This window comes from Pteropus medius, unplaced genomic scaffold (genome assembly GCF_902729225.1).
Source record: "Pteropus medius unplaced genomic scaffold, Ma_sr-lr_union100, whole genome shotgun sequence".
NCBI classification, from domain to species: Eukaryota; Metazoa; Chordata; class Mammalia; order Chiroptera; family Pteropodidae; genus Pteropus; species Pteropus medius.
The window spans coordinates 2,091,938-2,101,738 of NW_024351735.1; the positions used below are offsets into that span (position 1 = coordinate 2,091,938).

The 9,801-nt window shown below is 33.4% G+C and overlaps 1 long non-coding RNA gene across 1 annotated transcript in view; it reads right to left on the reverse strand.

Moving 5' to 3' along the window:
- Positions 1 to 2,385: 2,385 nt before the first annotated feature.
- Positions 2,386 to 9,801, reverse strand: part of LOC120589059 (uncharacterized) — a 28,011-nt gene continuing 20,595 nt past the window's right edge. The window contains exon 3 of the long non-coding RNA XR_005649371.1: positions 2,386 to 2,705. This is a non-coding gene — a long non-coding RNA (uncharacterized LOC120589059). The remainder of the gene's footprint in view (positions 2,706 to 9,801) is intronic.

Here is a 9,801-nt window from a genome sequence, read left to right on the forward strand (position 1 = left end):
AATTAAAAAAAACAACTTCCTATATTGTGGCTATTATATCTGTATGCATAATAATTAATGTGAAATTTATATGCTTGTAATTCGTAAATGCCAGGGGGATCATCTCCATCAGGGAAAGTTATAAAGAAAAAAATATTAATGTACAGAACTCCCTTGTTTTTTTTCTTTTGACCTTTTGCCCTTTTGACCCCCTTCACTCATTTTCCCAACTTCAACCCCACCCACCTTTGGTATAAACTGCACTCAGTCTGTTCTCCGTATTGATGAGTTTTTTAAGATTCTATATATAAGAGAGACTTCGGCGGGCAGTATTTGTTTCTGTCTGACTTATTTCACTTATATAATGCCCCCAAGTTCAATCCATGTCGTCAAAGAATGGCATTTCTCATTCTTTTGATGTATAATATATTCCATTATATTTATATGTATATATATATATATATATATATATATATGGCATATTTACCACAATTTCTTTAGACATTCATTCATCGATAGTTGGTCATTTCTATGCTTTTTTGGAAAAATGTCTATTCAGATCATCTGCCCATTTTTTAATTGGATTTTTTTTTTCTATTGAGTTGTATGAGTTTTTTGTATGTTTTGGATATTAGCCCCTTATCAGATATATGATTTACAAATAATTTCTCTCATTCAGTAGATTGCTTTTTCATTTTGTTGTTGGTTTTCTTTACTCCTCAGGAGCTTTTTAGTTTGAAGTAGTCCCACTTGTTTATTTTTGCTTTTGGTGTCAGATGCAAAAAATCATTACGAGGAAATCAAGCATTTCTTCATTTTTATTAGACATTTATTTCTCTTCATATGAAAAGAGTGTTATCAAATCAGCTTAAGTATAATATAAATATACAAGTTTTTAAGAGGCAAAACCCGTGACTAATTAGGTAAGACAAATGCCAGTGCTTGAAGTTAGATCTTTGTGTGTGTTTGTAGAAATTTAGGGTTCCAGTAATCCTAAGCATTACTATAATTTTCACCCTAAGTGACCCACTTTAAAATTTGTATCTTTCTCGAATATGACTAATCATTGTAGATGTAAAGTGGACATTCTCTTACTGAAAAGGTTCAAAACTAGAGACTAGATATCTTTATCTTGGTCCAATATATTCTTTGAACAGTATGGTTCAATTGGTTTATTAATTGGTTTGTTTTAAATTTGGTTTTTATCAATTTTTAACATATAGTTTAAATGGCATCGTTATGTACTACTACTCTATACTTGTTTTTTCAATTAAATATATTTTATAAACATTTACAGATATAAACATCTATATTTAAGACATCTAGGTTTTTAAATCTCATCTTTTGAAAACGTAGATTTCCATTGTGTACATAACTTCTATATGGATGAACATTTAAGTTGTTTATAGTTTTTTAATATTAATGCTGTGGTGAACATCCATACACAAATATCTTTGTACATTTGTTATTTCCTTAGGATACATTCTAAAGAAATAACCAGGTTAGACAGTAGGCAAATTTTAAATGTTGGTGTTTAGGGTTAGAAAGTTAATACAATTTACATTCACTTCTACAGTGTATGAGAGTGGCCATTTCATTACAGCATTCCCAACACTGGGGAAATCTTATTATCTTTTTATTATTATTTTCTTTTTACCTTTTGACCCCCTTTACCCACTTCTTTCATATTATTCTTTTTAATTTGTATATCTTAATTATTAGAAGGTCTAACCATCTTTTCCATCCGTTTATAACCATCTGGACTTGCCTATCATGTTTTTGTACATTTTTCTAGTGAGATGTTTGCCTTTTTCTAACTGATCTTTGAAATTATGTTGATCCTTAGGATATGAAATTATGTTGATCCTTAGGATACAATAATGAACAAGAGAGACACAGACCTTGCTTGCATGGGTTACATAATTTGTTAAGCAGTTATGATAAAATGGAACATATGCTATAACTGAGGAAGTTCAAATTTCTAGGAACTTCATAAATGTGGCAAATACATATCCTGGGTGGTCAGTAGAGGCTTCTAGGAGGATGTGACATTTCACTGAGTCCTAAAGGATGAGCGATAATGGACAGTAAAACTAGTAGTGGTAGGAGTGAAGAGGGTACCAGTTAGAAACCGGCCTGAAGGAAAGAGAGAGGACTTTGTCTGGAGAATTGAGAAAAACTGAAGAATGAAAACAATGGTGAAAGATTAGCCTAGAGAAGTAAAGGCAGGCCAGATTAGTAAGCGTTTAAGAACTTCAAAAGTTACAGGAAGTAATTTGGACTTTATTCTAAGGCAGTAATAAAATATACTCATTAGAATATTTTTAGCTGCAAGTAACAACAACAAAAGACTTGACTAAAAATGATTTAAACAAGGAAAACATAAAAATTTTACATAATGAGAAGTGTGGTCCCTGGGCCAGTTTATTTTTTCACTTTGCCATTCTTAATGTGTGTAATACATCTCAAAGTCCCATGACATATCCCCTTGTAGTTCCCAAATAGCTGCAGCAATTCCAAGCATCATATTCTTACACAATAATGTTCAGTGGCCTGAAAAAGGTGGCAGAGTCTGTCAACAGGAAGTAAAGTCTTTTCCAGAAGCTTCTATCAGAATTCCCTGTCTCTCATTGGCCAGAACCAGATCACATGGGAACCCCCAGCTGCAGTGAATGCTGGGAAAATAGGTGGCATTTTCATCTTTTGTGATGGGATGTGGCGTCTATCTGCAAGGAAGAAAGGGAAATATAATAGCTATTAGATAGGAAACCAACAGTGTTGTTCTCAGAATTTCAAGGAGTTTGAGCAAACAAGTGATGTAATCAGATTTACATTTAATATTCTTTTCCTCCAGGTCTTCTTCATCATTTCATTCTTCATTACCCTCATCCTCTGCCCTCAACCACCACTTTTCTATCTAGTTCTCTCACTTTTTTCAAACATAATAAACTCATTCTCTACAACATCTCTAAAATTCATGACTGTTTGATTTAATTCTGATATAATTCTGACAATATCTATAGCATGTGACATGAACACTTCAGAAAGTGCCTTAGCTGATATAAAAAAAATGTTCTAAAATAACTAACAGTTTGGGTTTCAAGCATGCTCAGGTATGCTTGGTATATTTTATTTTAACCAAAACTTACTTATCAATATTCATCATTAAAATAAGAAAATGATACATTCACTTAGATTGTGTGCCTGGCACATAGTCAATAAATATTTGTAGATGAATAGCTTTTAAGTGAATAATAATTTCTAAACTATGCCTTTACTTCACCACCTTTAAAAAAATGAGAGCAAGCATATGCATTTTGCTGGAATATTCATTGACTTTTAAAGACTAAATAGTGACAGCCTCATCTAATACTTCTATTATATCTCTTTATGCCGTATTTAAAACATGTGAAAACCGTTATGGGAAGACTTGGTTGGATGACTTCTATTTTCAACCATGATGTAAATCTACTTATTTTCTTTCAAGTTTGATGCCACATTAGTTAAGCATTCTAGAAAATGTTAAGTGTTTTTTTAAGCATTATGTGTTCTGAAGCTGTCTGGAATTATTTTGAGTGCTGATCTTGACTTCTGCTGAGCAGACATGATCAGACTTGTTGTCACAGATTATGGGCTATAACCTGGTCTGATTCAACAAATTTTATCTGCATCTTGAATGTCAGTCTGAACTGAACAGCAGCAGCCAGTCAAGAAATATTGAAGAACATATGTGTGGAGATTATGAAAGAAGGTGTATGCTTCAGCTTCTGTACCATAATCACTAATATTTTAAGTACTTCTTGGTGCTTCCATTAAAAGTTAAATGTTTTAAAATGAGTTACACATGAGTACTTTATATTAGCTATTATTGAACTAATGAGCTTTTGAGTTATACATGATAAAATATGAACAATGGTTTGATCATGGATTATTGCTTATGTTGATTCATGATTCTTTTGCGTGAGCCTGGTGTCATGGAAATTGCAGCAAATTTAGAGATAGGGCATCTATATTGAGCCCAACTTCTGTCATTTGTAAGTATCAACTTTGGGAAAGGTGCTTCATCTTGCTTAGATGTGGTTTCCTTATTTGTAAAATTGGACTCGAGAATGGCTTCCATCCTGCTTATAGTCAAGACTATATTAGAGAGTGCTTATATTAGAAATAAAAGATTATTTCTTTTAACAGAAGTACAGACATAAGTTAGGACATAAGCCACCAGTCCCTAAGTTCCTTGATTGATACGCTTACACATGACCACATGAAATAAATTTGCCTTAAGCAATGTCTCTACAATACAGAATGCATTGCTAAAACATAACCTGCTTCTCTGGAGATTAACTCAGCTAAGCTAAGGACATGGTGTGCTTCTTCATCTTTATGATGAAATACGAACTTCCTATTAAAACGGGTATCTTTTATTTGAAAAGGTTGAGTAGGATGATTCTCAAAAAAAGAAAAAAAGAAAGAGCATTCCAGATGGTTAAATTTAGGTCTGAGCCCGTTTTGAGAATAGTGTCTGGCCCTAGGTCCACAGTACCATATATGTACGTAGTACTACATTTTTTATTGAATTTTGAACTGTGTGCAATTTCTTCGCTTTAAACTTTTGCTTTTCAGTATATAGCTGTTCTTGAGATCGTGGCAATAATCACATTGACCTTAGTAGGTCTGCCTCCTTTTCTGATTGATCTATTTCTATAATATTTTTGCTAATTAATACACATTTTTTATTTGCTGAAATATTTTCACTAAAGGCCTATGCAAGAAATATTGATATTTTATAGACACATGAGCCTTCATTTTTTCTTTCATTTAAAGAATTTTCTTTCATCTATTTACCATAAAGAAGAGGTTATTTGAGCATTCTGCCCTGCATCTGACTACAAATTTGGGACTCTCCTCGCTTTTTTTTTTGTTTATAATTTTTTCTATTTCTTTTTTCTTTTGAAATAATTTCAAACTTACGAAGAAAACTGCAAGAATAGTACAGGGAATTCCCATATACTGTTCACTCAGAGACACCATCAATTTTCATTAACTGTCTCAATAATGTCCTTTAAAGCAACAGGATCTAATCTAGGGCCACACATTGTTATGTGTGTTTGTGTATTGTTGTGTCTCTTCAGTTGCCTTAAATCTAGAATACTTCCTTGGTTATTTTGTAGAATATCCCTCTGACATTTCTTACCTCATGATTAGATTAAGGTTGTGCATTTTTGGCAAGGATATCACAGAGGCGATGCTGTGCTTTTCTTACTGCACCTCCATCATATAGCGCATGTCAGTTTGTCACAAAATAATTGTAATAGTGTCTGATGGCAAAATTACTTTTTTTTCCCCTCTAAAACTAATCAGTATTTTGTGGGAAGAAGCTTTGAGGCTGTGTAAATATCTTGTTCTCATCCAACTCTCACCTTCTGGTTTTAGCATCAATGGATGTTCCCTGCCTGAATTAATTATCACTATAATGATTGACAAGTGGCAATTTTCTAACTCCATCGCTCCTTTTCAACTTAATAGGTGGCCTTCGACTCTAAGAAAGAATTTTGTCTTCTTCCCATGTATATATTCATTTGTCCATTTCCATCAATGTAAACTCATAGATTCTTATTCTACTCAATGGAATGTAATCTGTTACCATCATTATTTATTTTGATGCGCAAATTGTCCCAGATTTGGTCCAGATTTAGACTCCCATTCAAGGTGACTCCTGTGTTCTTTTGATATGTCCCATCAGTCTATCAGTACTTTATTACTTTCTGGTTACAAGAAGATGCTGTAGACTCATATTGTAGACTCAGACCTAGAATTAGCCATTTCATGAGGAGCCTTTTAGTGGAAAATTGTATTTAGATACCAAGATCTGGCGATAGGTGTGCTCACTGCTACAGATCATCTAATTGTACAGAGCTAGGGAATATATAAATGTGTGCATGCATACATACTTTTTTGTATATATATGTATATGTATACAAACACATGTATTTATTTCTACATCTCTATATTACATCAATCCCTATAATTCTAATCCAACACACAAAAGTAATTCTAGTTTTTTCCTTTTCCATATTTGTAATTACCATCTCCAACAGTGAGAAACCTGTCTCTCATTATCTTCAGTATATTTTCTTATTGCTCAATTCTCCTGTATATACTCTTCTAATGCCTGCCAAGCTGTCACCTGCTTGGCTGCTTTCTTTGTGTAAACTCCAGCCACCTCCCATACTCAGACCTGCATAATGATTTTTAAATTAAATTATGAAGGAAGAAGGAGAGGAAGAAAGAAGATTGTTCATGATTATTAAAAACTTTAATAAATTAAATAAATTTACCATCACTAATATTTAAGGCACCTTTCAATAACACAATAGAAAAGTGGTCAAAGGACACAGAGAGGCAATTTACTTAAGAAATGTAATGTTTAGATATGGCACACAACCTAAATGTTCATAAGTAGGGGATTGAATCAATAAATTATATCACACAGTGTAAACTGAGCAACCATTAAATAGGATTCATATAGAACCTTATTTATTAAAGACTTCCATGATATATTACATGAAAAATTATTACAAAATATTATCTATTTTTATCTTATTTTTGTGTGTATATGTGTGCATAGAAAAAAGCATAAGAGATTATAAAGGAAAATATTAACACTTTTCCTGAGTCTTACAATAATACATATTATGAGCGATTCTCAGAAGATATCCTGAAACCTCCCTTTGCCAAACATGTGGGTTGAAATAAACTTTGACTAGTTAGGTCTGAGTGTCCTTTTCGAGAATATTAAACTTTACATCTATTCAGGTAAAGAGAATGTAGGACATTTGTAGAATTCTGTAAGAAGTCTTTTGTGAAGAAAGAATGCTTGCCTGGTGTTAGTTTTATTGGAGAACAGAGACAGACTCTCCCCTCAGTACCCCTGGATGAGGTAACAAAGTTGTTAACCTTGTTGACTGAAATGAAACTCAAGGATTGCCCAATAATGCAGCTAAATGATAAGCATCTTATATGATACATTCTTGAATGTCTCTGTATTTCCAAACCCCACAATTTTATTCAGCTACCATCGATGAAGATCAGAGATTCTAAAACCTGTGGATTTCAGCTATTTGAAATCTATTACTATTTATAGAACACATTCCTATTTGAAATTTTTTATTAGCTATTATTTTTGACTCAAGATGGTAGACTAACCAATACACTAAAATTCAAGTGTGATTTAATGGAAAGAGTCTTACAATAAATATAAAGAAACCTGAATTTATGTTTTGTTTCTGTCACTAATCCAAGGCTCTGAGAAGTTTTGCTGTGGGGAGAACCTCTTAGTATTGTTTAATCTAGAGTTCCCCAAACTAATTTGACCACAAAGCTTTTTTGGTTTTGTTGCTACAAAATATCTACAGATATCTTAGAACTGGTGTTCTGAAGAATAGAGTTGGGAAATGTTGCTGACCAACCCATATTCTAGATGAGAGAACTTGGGTTAAGAGAAGTGAAGATTTGTGCAAGCTCACAAGACTAGTTAGTGGGATAGCTGGGTCTAAAATCCAGGTTTCTCAAATTTTGATAATCCTATATTCTTTGCATCATACCACACTACTACCTATGAGTCAAGTCCTAAGGCTGCTGAAAAACAATAAAAATTATTTTAAAAAATTTTGTTATAAAATATTTCTAAACATATAAGTTTTTAAAACATATGTGGAGTAAAAAAATAATATTAAAATAAACACCCATCACCCAGCTTAAGAGGTAGAATATTATCGGAACCTTTGAAGCCCCTATAGGCCTCTACCCAATTGTATCACCCTATGTTTATCATTCACTTGCTTTTCTTTATAGCTTTAATATATATATATATATATCCCTAAAATATATTATTCTATTTTGCAAATTTTGAACCTTTAATTAATGGTATTACTGTAGTATTATTCTGCAACTTACAAAGTTTTTGCTCATTCATTTTGATTATACAACTTAGTTATTGTATAGAATTCCATTGTGTAAATATGTCATAATTTATTCATTCCCCTGTCAATTGATATTTGAGTTGTTTCTTTCCCTTTTTATATTGATTTATTATAAAAAATGTGTGTGAATTGTCTTACATGTACACACAAGTATGAGCACATGTGATAGTGTTTCTCTAGCTTATAACCTCAGAGAAAAATTGTTGGGTTATAAGGCATATCTATCTTCAGTTTTACTAGATAACATGAATTAGTTGTTCAGTTTACAATTTACATTCTCACCACTAGTGTATGAGGATTTCCATTATTCCACATCCTTGATAACATTATCTTGTCAGACATTTAAAAAAAAAAAAACCCTTATATTATGGAAAATTTCAAACATGTAAAAGAATTATATTATAAGCCATCCTTCGATTTCAACACTTAACTCACAGCCAGTCTTCCATGAGCCGTTTTGGAGTATTTTAAAACTAATTCCAGACATGATAACACTTCAACTGTAAAAATTTCAGAGTGAATCCTTTTTTTTCTTTTTTAAAAAAAGGACTCTACCTTTTAAAAATACATACAGTAAAGTGCCCAAATCTTAAGAGTATATAGCTCAGTGAATGGTGAATCTTTATACATTCCCACAGTTGCGAAACCACCATCCAGATCAAGATCTAGAAGGCAGGTGGCTTCAAGCCAAGAAGAGAGGCCTCACTAGAATCAGAACTTGCCAGCACCTTGATCATGAACTTCTAGCTTTCTCTCTTGATATGTTCAAACTGCTATAACAAAATACAGACTGGGTGGTTCATAAACAACAGAAATTTATTTCTCACAGTTCTGGAGGCTGAAAGTCCAAGATTAAAAATACATACAGTAAAGTGCCCAAATCTTAAGAGTATATAGCTCAGTGAATGGTGAATCTTTATACATTCCCACAGTTGCGAAACCACCATCCAGATCAAGATCTAGAAGGCAGGTGGCTTCAAGCCAAGAAGAGAGGCCTCACTAGAATCAGAACTTGCCAGCACCTTGATCATGAACTTCTAGCTTTCTCTCTTGATATGTTCAAGCTGCTATAACAAAATACCACAGACTGGGTGGTTTATAAACAACAGAAATTTATTTCTCACAGTTCTGGAGGCTGAAAGTCCAAGATTAAAATACCAGCATAGTCACATTCTGGTGAGGCCTCTCCCGGTTTCATAGCTGGCACCTTCTTCCTGTGTCCTCACACGGTGGAACAGGCTAGAGAGCTCTGTGGGGCCTCTTTTATAAAAACACTAATCTTATTCATGAGGGCTCCACATTCATGACCTAAGCACCTCTCAAAGGCCCACCTCCTAATTCCATCATCTTTGGGGGTTAAATTTCAACTTATGAATTTGGTGGGGACACAAACATTCAGACCATAGCACTTCCAGAACTGAGAAAATAAATTTGTCGTTTGATCCACCCAGTCTGTGGTATTTTGTTATGGTGGCCCAAGCAGACTGATATACAGAGTCAGGACAAAATGGGCAAGAAGAATCCAGCTATAGCAAGTGGTCTGGCCAAGACTCTTTCCCTCTGTCCAGAGAGTCTGGGGAAGCTGAGGGGACAAAGAACAAAGTAAGAGGAATCATTCTACCCAATATTAAGGCTTATTTATATGGCCATAGTAATCAAGATAGTAATCAAGTATTGTCAGAGAGATAGACATATACAGCAATGGAACAAAATAAAGATTCCAGAAATATGCTCAATTAATTTTTAACAAAGGTACAAAAGCAATTCAATAGAGGAAAGTTAGCCTTTTCAACAAATGGCACTGGAACAATTGGCCATTTGTAGGCAAACAAACAACCAAACA